This window comes from Octopus sinensis, linkage group LG10 (assembly GCF_006345805.1).
Source record: "Octopus sinensis linkage group LG10, ASM634580v1, whole genome shotgun sequence".
Taxonomy (NCBI): Eukaryota; Metazoa; Mollusca; class Cephalopoda; order Octopoda; family Octopodidae; genus Octopus; species Octopus sinensis.
Genome location: NC_043006.1, coordinates 36,194,274 through 36,201,548, shown reverse-complemented (window position 1 = coordinate 36,201,548; position 7,275 = coordinate 36,194,274). Strand labels below are relative to the sequence as shown.

Genomic DNA, 7,275 nt, shown 5'->3' with positions numbered 1-7,275 from the left:
ATATGAATCTCCTAGATTCAATTTTTCTGCTATGTTTCTTCTCGAGTTCTTTGTATTATGGTTTTTTACTTCATGCACTTCATGTACGTTAATATTTCATTAATTTAATTTAATTCAATCATGAATTTGCATTATTGTTATATCTCTGTACAAAACGATCGTCTGCAAGAATTAAACTTCTTATACATTTTAACAACTTGTCTCCCCCATTGTTAACTAAATCGATGAGTTTTATGGAACTTCATTCCATACAGGTACTACTTTCATATCTTCGCAAATTTACGCCTGTAAACTCCCAGCAAAGTATGAAGAATCAATATTAGAAATCTTTTTTGGAAACCTCCAAATCAAAGGATGAATCCACATTCAACCGTTAAATATCTATCTATCTATCTATCTATCTATCTATCTATCTATCTATCTATCTATCTATCTATCTATCTATCTATCTATCTATCTATCTATCTATCTGTCCATCCATCCATCTATCTATCTATCTATCTATCTATCTATCTATCTATCTATCTATCTATCTATCTATCTATATCTATCTATCTATCTATCTATATGAGTATGTATGTGTGTATGTATATGTGTGTGTGTGAAGACGCGTGGCTTAGTGGTTAGGGCATTCTGCTTATGATCGTAAGGTCGAGAGTTCAATTCCCCGCGACGCGTTGTGTCCTTAAGCAAGACACTTTATTTAACGATGCTCCAGTCCACTCAGCTGGCAAAAATAAGTAGTACTTGTATTTCAAAGGGCCAACCATGTCACACTTTGTGTCACCCTGAATCTCCTTGAAACTACGTTAAAGGTACACGTGTCTGTGGAGTACTCAGCCACTTGCACATAATTTCATGAGCAAGCTCTTGCTCTTCCATTGATCGTATCAGCTGGGACATTCGTCGTCGTAACCGACGGAATGCTCCTAAAGCAGGAGTGGCTGTGTGGTAAGTAGCTTGCTTACCAACCACATGGTTCCGGGTTCATTCCCACTGAGTGGCACCTTGGGCAAGTGTCTTCTACTATAGCCTCGGGCCGACCAAAGCCTTGTGAGTGGATTTGGTAGACGGAAATTGTAAGAAGCCTGTCGTATATATGTATATATGTATATATGTATGTCTGTGTATATGTTTGTGTGTCTGTGTTTGTCCCCCACCCAACATCGCCTGACAACCGATGGTGGAGTGTTTACGTCCCCGTAACTTAGCGGTTCGGCAAAAGAGACCGATAGAATAAGTACTAGGCTTACAAAAGAATAAGTCCTGGTGTCGATTTGCTCGACTAAAGGCGGTGCTCCAGCATGGCCGCAGTCAAATGACTGAAACAAGTAAAAGAGAGTATTTATGTGTATGTATGTATGTAATTATGTTTGTGTGAGTGTGTTTGTGTTTGTGTTTGCATTTTGTTCACCACCACCGATTAACAACCAGTGTTGGTGTGTTTGCGTCCCCGTAGAGCGAAACAGATCGATTGAATAAGTACCAGACTGTCAAAAAGAAAAAGAAAGAGAGAAAAAAAAAGAAAATAATAAAGATCAGCATCGATTTATTCGACTAAATCCTTGAAGGCGGTGCTCCAGCATGGCCGAGAGTCCAGTGAACGAAACAAGCTGACAAAAGCAACATGTCTCCTTTTGTAATGAAGGAATGCTAACGGTATAATGAGATGAAAATAATTGGTATAGAGGGAAGCGTTCAGGCCCCTTTTAGTTAGACCTGAATAGGGTCAATCGTGGCTTAGCGGTAAATATCTTCCCGCTTTCCTTAGCGGACCAGCAGACATTTTATCTTATTATATCTTTGTAACTGCATTGTTTCTTAGAATCGATTACGTGACGCTGTTAAGTCTCTGTGGTTCCATTTACACAAGTGAAAAGATTTACTGCTTAAACTATCACACCTGGAGAACCTTTCATCCTTCACCAAGTGTCTTTATGTATTTTGTATAAAATATTGATGCATTTGAGGCCAATGTAAAAATGAAAATTTTGTTCTATTTTTTATACTGAATTCTATTGTTGGCTAACGTAAGACAGATAAAGAAAACGGAATTTTTATATGCAACGTCACATATTCAGTAGACAAGACGTGCCGGTTGAAATGAGGTCGCTGGTCGGTTTTGACCCTACAAATCATACTTTACCGACCACAGGTAAACGAGGGGATTTCGATGCGGTTACGCCACCTGGCTAGATTAATAATTCTCCTCGATAAGGATAGACCTGGTGGGGACGGGGGCCGGTTAGGCAAGAAGAAGAAGAATCTGAAGGAGAAGAAAAGGAAGAAGAAAAGAAGAAAAACAACAACAACAACAACAACAACAACAACAACAACAACTCAACAATTAGAAAATGGTATATGAGAGGGTCTCTACGCGGACAACCAGCCTGCTAGAAATCGTAGTTAAATTCTCTCAAATCTTGCAGAACAGCAGCAACAAGCGGAGGCGCAATGGCCCAATGGTTAGAGCAGCGGACTCGCGGTCGGAGGATCGCGGTTTCGATTCTCAGACCGGGCGTTGTGTGTGTTTATTGAGCTAAAACTCCAAGAGGCTCCGGCAGGGTGTGGTGGCGACCCCTGTTGTACTCTTTTGCTACAACTTTCTCTCACTCTTTCTTTCTGTTTCTTGTCCCCGACTTCCTACGCAACCACTGAGCCTGGATGCGCATTCACCCACCCGTCGATACTCTCGGTGTCCTGCTTTGACCTGCTTTCTCTTCTGCGGGTCTTACGAATAGCAAAGGACCACGTTTCGGACTTCTCCCAAGAGGACGAAGACCGCTTCGCTCAACAGCAACAGCAGCAACAACAGCGACAATAACTACTACTACTACTACTACTACTACTACTACTACTACTACTACTACTACTTTGCGAATATTGTTTCGTTTATCAAAAAATTAAGACTTCTAATTATTTGAGCTTTCGTTTGCCGCTGTGGCTTGCATTGTTGTAGGTTGGCTTATATCGTTAAACCATTGAATTAAATTCCTTGCGGGTGGAGCTCTTTTTGTTTTGTTTGCTCCAGCTCTTTAAGTTTTAAGTTCAACTCCCACCGAGATCAACATTGTCTTTCAGAGTCGATAAAAATAAGTGTCACATACTGGAGTCAATAATATTCCTTTCTATTATAAGCACAATACCTGAAATTTCGAGGGTGGGGGCCAGTCGATCAGATCGACCCCAGTACGACCTCAGTACGCAACTGGTACTTAATTTATCGAACCCGATTGGATGAAAGGTAAAGTCGACCACGGTGGAATTTGAACTCAGAACGTAGCGGCAGACAAAAAAATACCGCTAAGCTTTTCGCCCGGCGTACTACTGGAGTCAATAATATTGACAAACTCATTGGGCGGTGAGCTGGCAGAAAGGTTAGCACGCCGGGCGAAATGCGTAGCTGTATTTCGTCTGCCGTTACGTTCCGAGTTCAAATTCCGCCGAGGTCGACTTTGCCTTTCATCCTTTCGGGGTCGATAAATTAAGTACCAGTTACACACTGGGGTCGATATAATCGACTTAATCCGTTTGTCTGTCCTTGTTTGTCCTCTCTGTGTTTAGCCCCTTGTGGGTAGTAAAGAGATAGGTATTTCGTCTGTCTTTATGTTCTGAGTTTAGATTCCGCCGGGGTCGACTTTGCCTTTCATCGTTTCGGGGTCAATAAATTAAGCACCAGTTGCGCACTGGGGTCGATCTAATCGACTGGCCTCCTCCCTCAAAATTCCGGGCGTTGTGCCTCGAGTAGAAAAGAATATTTACGAACTCAATCCTGGAAATAATTAAACGCCGTATTCATTCGTGTATAAGTCGCACTACTTTTTGCTTCATTTTAATTGAAAAAAACCCCCAAAAAACTGGGGGTGCGACGTATACTTGAATACTACTTATATATAAAGTACGATATATATATATATATATTTCGCCCTATTAACTATTTATTTCTGCTCATTAATTATTTATTACTATCATTTAATTATTTACATCTGTACACTTTTCCTATCCTCGTAATTTCAGTCAGTGAGCTACGCCCATACTGGGGCACACTTAACTATCTTCGTATTTTGCTTCCTTGGAAATTAAGCATAATATCTGGTTGTTATCATTGTTAATGTTGTGTACAACTCTATAGCTGATCTAGTTTCCAGCCGTGACCATCATGTCTTTTTTTTCCCTCAGAGTAAATCGTCGAATGTGTAGTAGAGACAGTTGGAGAGTTTTTGACAAGTTTGCCCAATCATGACTAACCAGATGTTAAACAACAACTACAGGTCTATGATCAAAGACATTCCAGCGATGACCACCCTGACTACATTATCCAATGTGTTCTTCCTAGTTATTGTTGTTTAACACAAGGTAAGTAAACTATGTACCATTAGATTCATAAAGACAGACATTCTAACCATGATCATCCATCTTATATTTCACTAGACGCTGTATATCTTGGACTACACAGTTCAGTTGTCCTTTCTAAATTAAAAAGAAAAACAACGTTTAATTAATAGAGATTTTTCATGCAATTAGTACACAGAATCTCGGAAAGGGACAACTGGGCGCGGCTGTTTGGTCGCCGACGATTCGGCATGGCTGAGTGGACAGTCAGTCTGTGTTGGAGACAATAACTCTTTGGCACTAGAGGTAAACATACGCACGCACACACACACACACACACACACACACACACACAAGCACAAACACATGCGTGTGCCCTCGCGCGTAGAAATGTACTCATTCAAGTATAGGGTGAGGTAAATAGATAGATAGATAGAAAGATAGATAGATAGATAGAAAGATAGAGAGAGAGGAGAGAGAGAGAGAGAGAGAGAGAGAGAGAGAGAGAAGAAGACATTACACATACAAACATAACTTAATGGTAATACATATCCCTTCCTTCCTTCCATCCTTCATCCCTTCCTTCTCCACCGCTTCCTCGTTGTTGTTGTTGTTCTTCTTCTTCTTCAAAATCATCACCATTAACACAGTTGCAAGCACCGCCACCGCCGCCTCCACCGCCGCCTCCACCGCCGCCTCCACCGCCGCCTCCACCGCCGCCTCCACCGCCGCCTCCACCGCCGCCTCCACCGCCGCCTCCACCGCTACCTCCGCCGCCGCCGCCACCGCCGCCACCGCCGCCATCATCATCACGAACAACATGACGGTTGGCCGTCTTCTTCTTCGTCGTCGTCGTTGTCATACGAGTCTATCGGAAACATTTGACATTTCATACATCCTTGACACAGTTTACTTACCCTCTAAGTCTGATCTTCGTTTATCTCTAACCCACCCACTTAACCCCCTTCTGTCCCCACCACCCCAACCAGGGTAATGGACACCTCCAATGTCTTTTGTCTTCATAAACCAGATTGTCATCTTGAAACGTTGATATTTTAGATATTCACGTCCGCCGCCTTTGCACGCACACATCACAAAGACAGGCATGGTTGTGTGGTTAAAACGCTCACTTTGAGGCCCACGGGATTTCGGGTTCTGTCTCAAGGTCCGGCACTTTGGACACGTGTCTCCTTCTCTAGCCTCGGACTGATCAATGCCTTGTGAGTGAATTTGGTAGATGGAGACTGTGTGGAAGACCGTCACGTATATACGATGATAAATACTAACTTGATACTAGTTCAAACATTTGAAGGTCATTTAGTTAGTTAAAAGGGAAATAAGTCTGGTACGTAAGCTATCGGTCTCTTTCGCCGAAGCGCTAGGTTACATAAACAGACCAACACTAGTTGTCAAGCGATGGTGGGATCAAACACACGCACACACACACACATATATGGGCTTCTACAGTTTCCACCTATCGAATACACTCACGAGGCTTTGGTTAGCCTGGGTTCCCATTCTGTTTCTGTCTACTAAATCCACTCACAAGGTTAAGGTTGGCCCGGAGCTAGAGCAAAAGATACTCGCCCATGGTACCACGCAGTGAGATTAAACCCGGAACCATGTGATTGGGAAGTAAACTTCTAACCACACAGCCATTCTCCACCGTGTCCTCAACGTTTCAAGACCGTCTACTGTCTATGTCGTTTGAGGGATTTTTGGCTGCTATTACTAGCAGATCGAATGGCAGCAGAGTAACTTCGGCAAAGTGTCTTCAACGAAAGTGTTTGTGGGAAATAGAAATTCAAATTACTCAGAAAAAGAGCCAATCTCACCTGTGACTGTTACTAAAGTTGTATATTATCTTCGGCTGAAAATAATCTTCTTTCACCTTAAATAAACCTTAAATCAGTGTCACGCACTTGTTTTACTAATTAATATTTATCAATTGACTTCCACTAACGTTCGTGTGTTATCTCGCCAAATAAATAAATAAATATACAAAATAAGATAAATATAAAGTAAAAAAAGAAAAGAAAGAAAGGAAATTTATTCCTTGCCATTGTTGTGTTACGAAATACAGCAGCGTGCTGGCAGAATCGTTAGCAGACCGGGGAGTATGCTTAGTGTTATTACGTTCTGAGTTCAAATATCGTCGAGATCGACTTTGCGTTTCATTCCTTTCGGTGTCGATAAAGTAAGTACCAGTCAAGTACTGAGGTTGATGTAATCAACTAACCATTTCCCGCCAAATTTCAGGGCTTGTGCTTGTGAAAAATTGATAATAATATAAGTTTTGGCTGTGTAGTAAGAAGTTTATTTCCCGACTACATGGAACCAGGTTCAGTCCCGCTGCGTGGCACCTTCGGTAAATATCTTCTACTATAGCCTTGAGCTGATTGAAGACTTGTTAGTGGATTTGGTAGAGGGAAACTGAAAGAAGCCCGCCATATATATATATATGTATGTGTGCATGTGCATGTGTGTGTGTGCTTGTCCCTCACCACCCTCGACAACCGGTGTTTGTTCGTTTACGTCCCCGTAATAAAGTGGTTCGGCAAAAGAAACCAAAAAAAAAAAAAGTACCAGGCTTAAAAAAACGAAAAAGCAAAAACAGGTACTGAGATTGATTCGTTCGACTAAAATTCCTCAAGGCGGTGCTCCAGTATGGCCACAGTCTAACGATTGAAACAAGTAAAAGATAGAAGATAATTCAAATACTATGAAACTGTTTGCTATTGTTTTTATTTTGTTAATGAGAAATTTTAACAGCCAAGGTTAATTATCTGACTGTGGTTGTTGTTTGTTCCTTCTCGAGCCATGCCTTGTTCATTAGGGCCGGTTTCTCGGTTTCATTGGCGTATAGGTTCCCCACCTGGATGGGACGCCGGTCCGTTGCAGGTGAGCTGCTAGATGCAGAAGGACAGAGTGAGAGAAAGTTGT

At 41.8% G+C, this 7,275-nt stretch overlaps 1 long non-coding RNA gene across 1 annotated transcript in view; it reads left to right on the top strand.

The window, feature by feature from the left end:
- The first annotated feature begins 4,169 nt into the window (after positions 1–4,169).
- LOC115216554 overlaps positions 4,170–7,275 on the top strand; it is a 21,973-nt gene continuing 18,867 nt past the window's right edge. The window contains exon 1 of the long non-coding RNA XR_005000941.1: positions 4,170–4,356. This is a non-coding gene — a long non-coding RNA (uncharacterized LOC115216554). The remainder of the gene's footprint in view (positions 4,357–7,275) is intronic.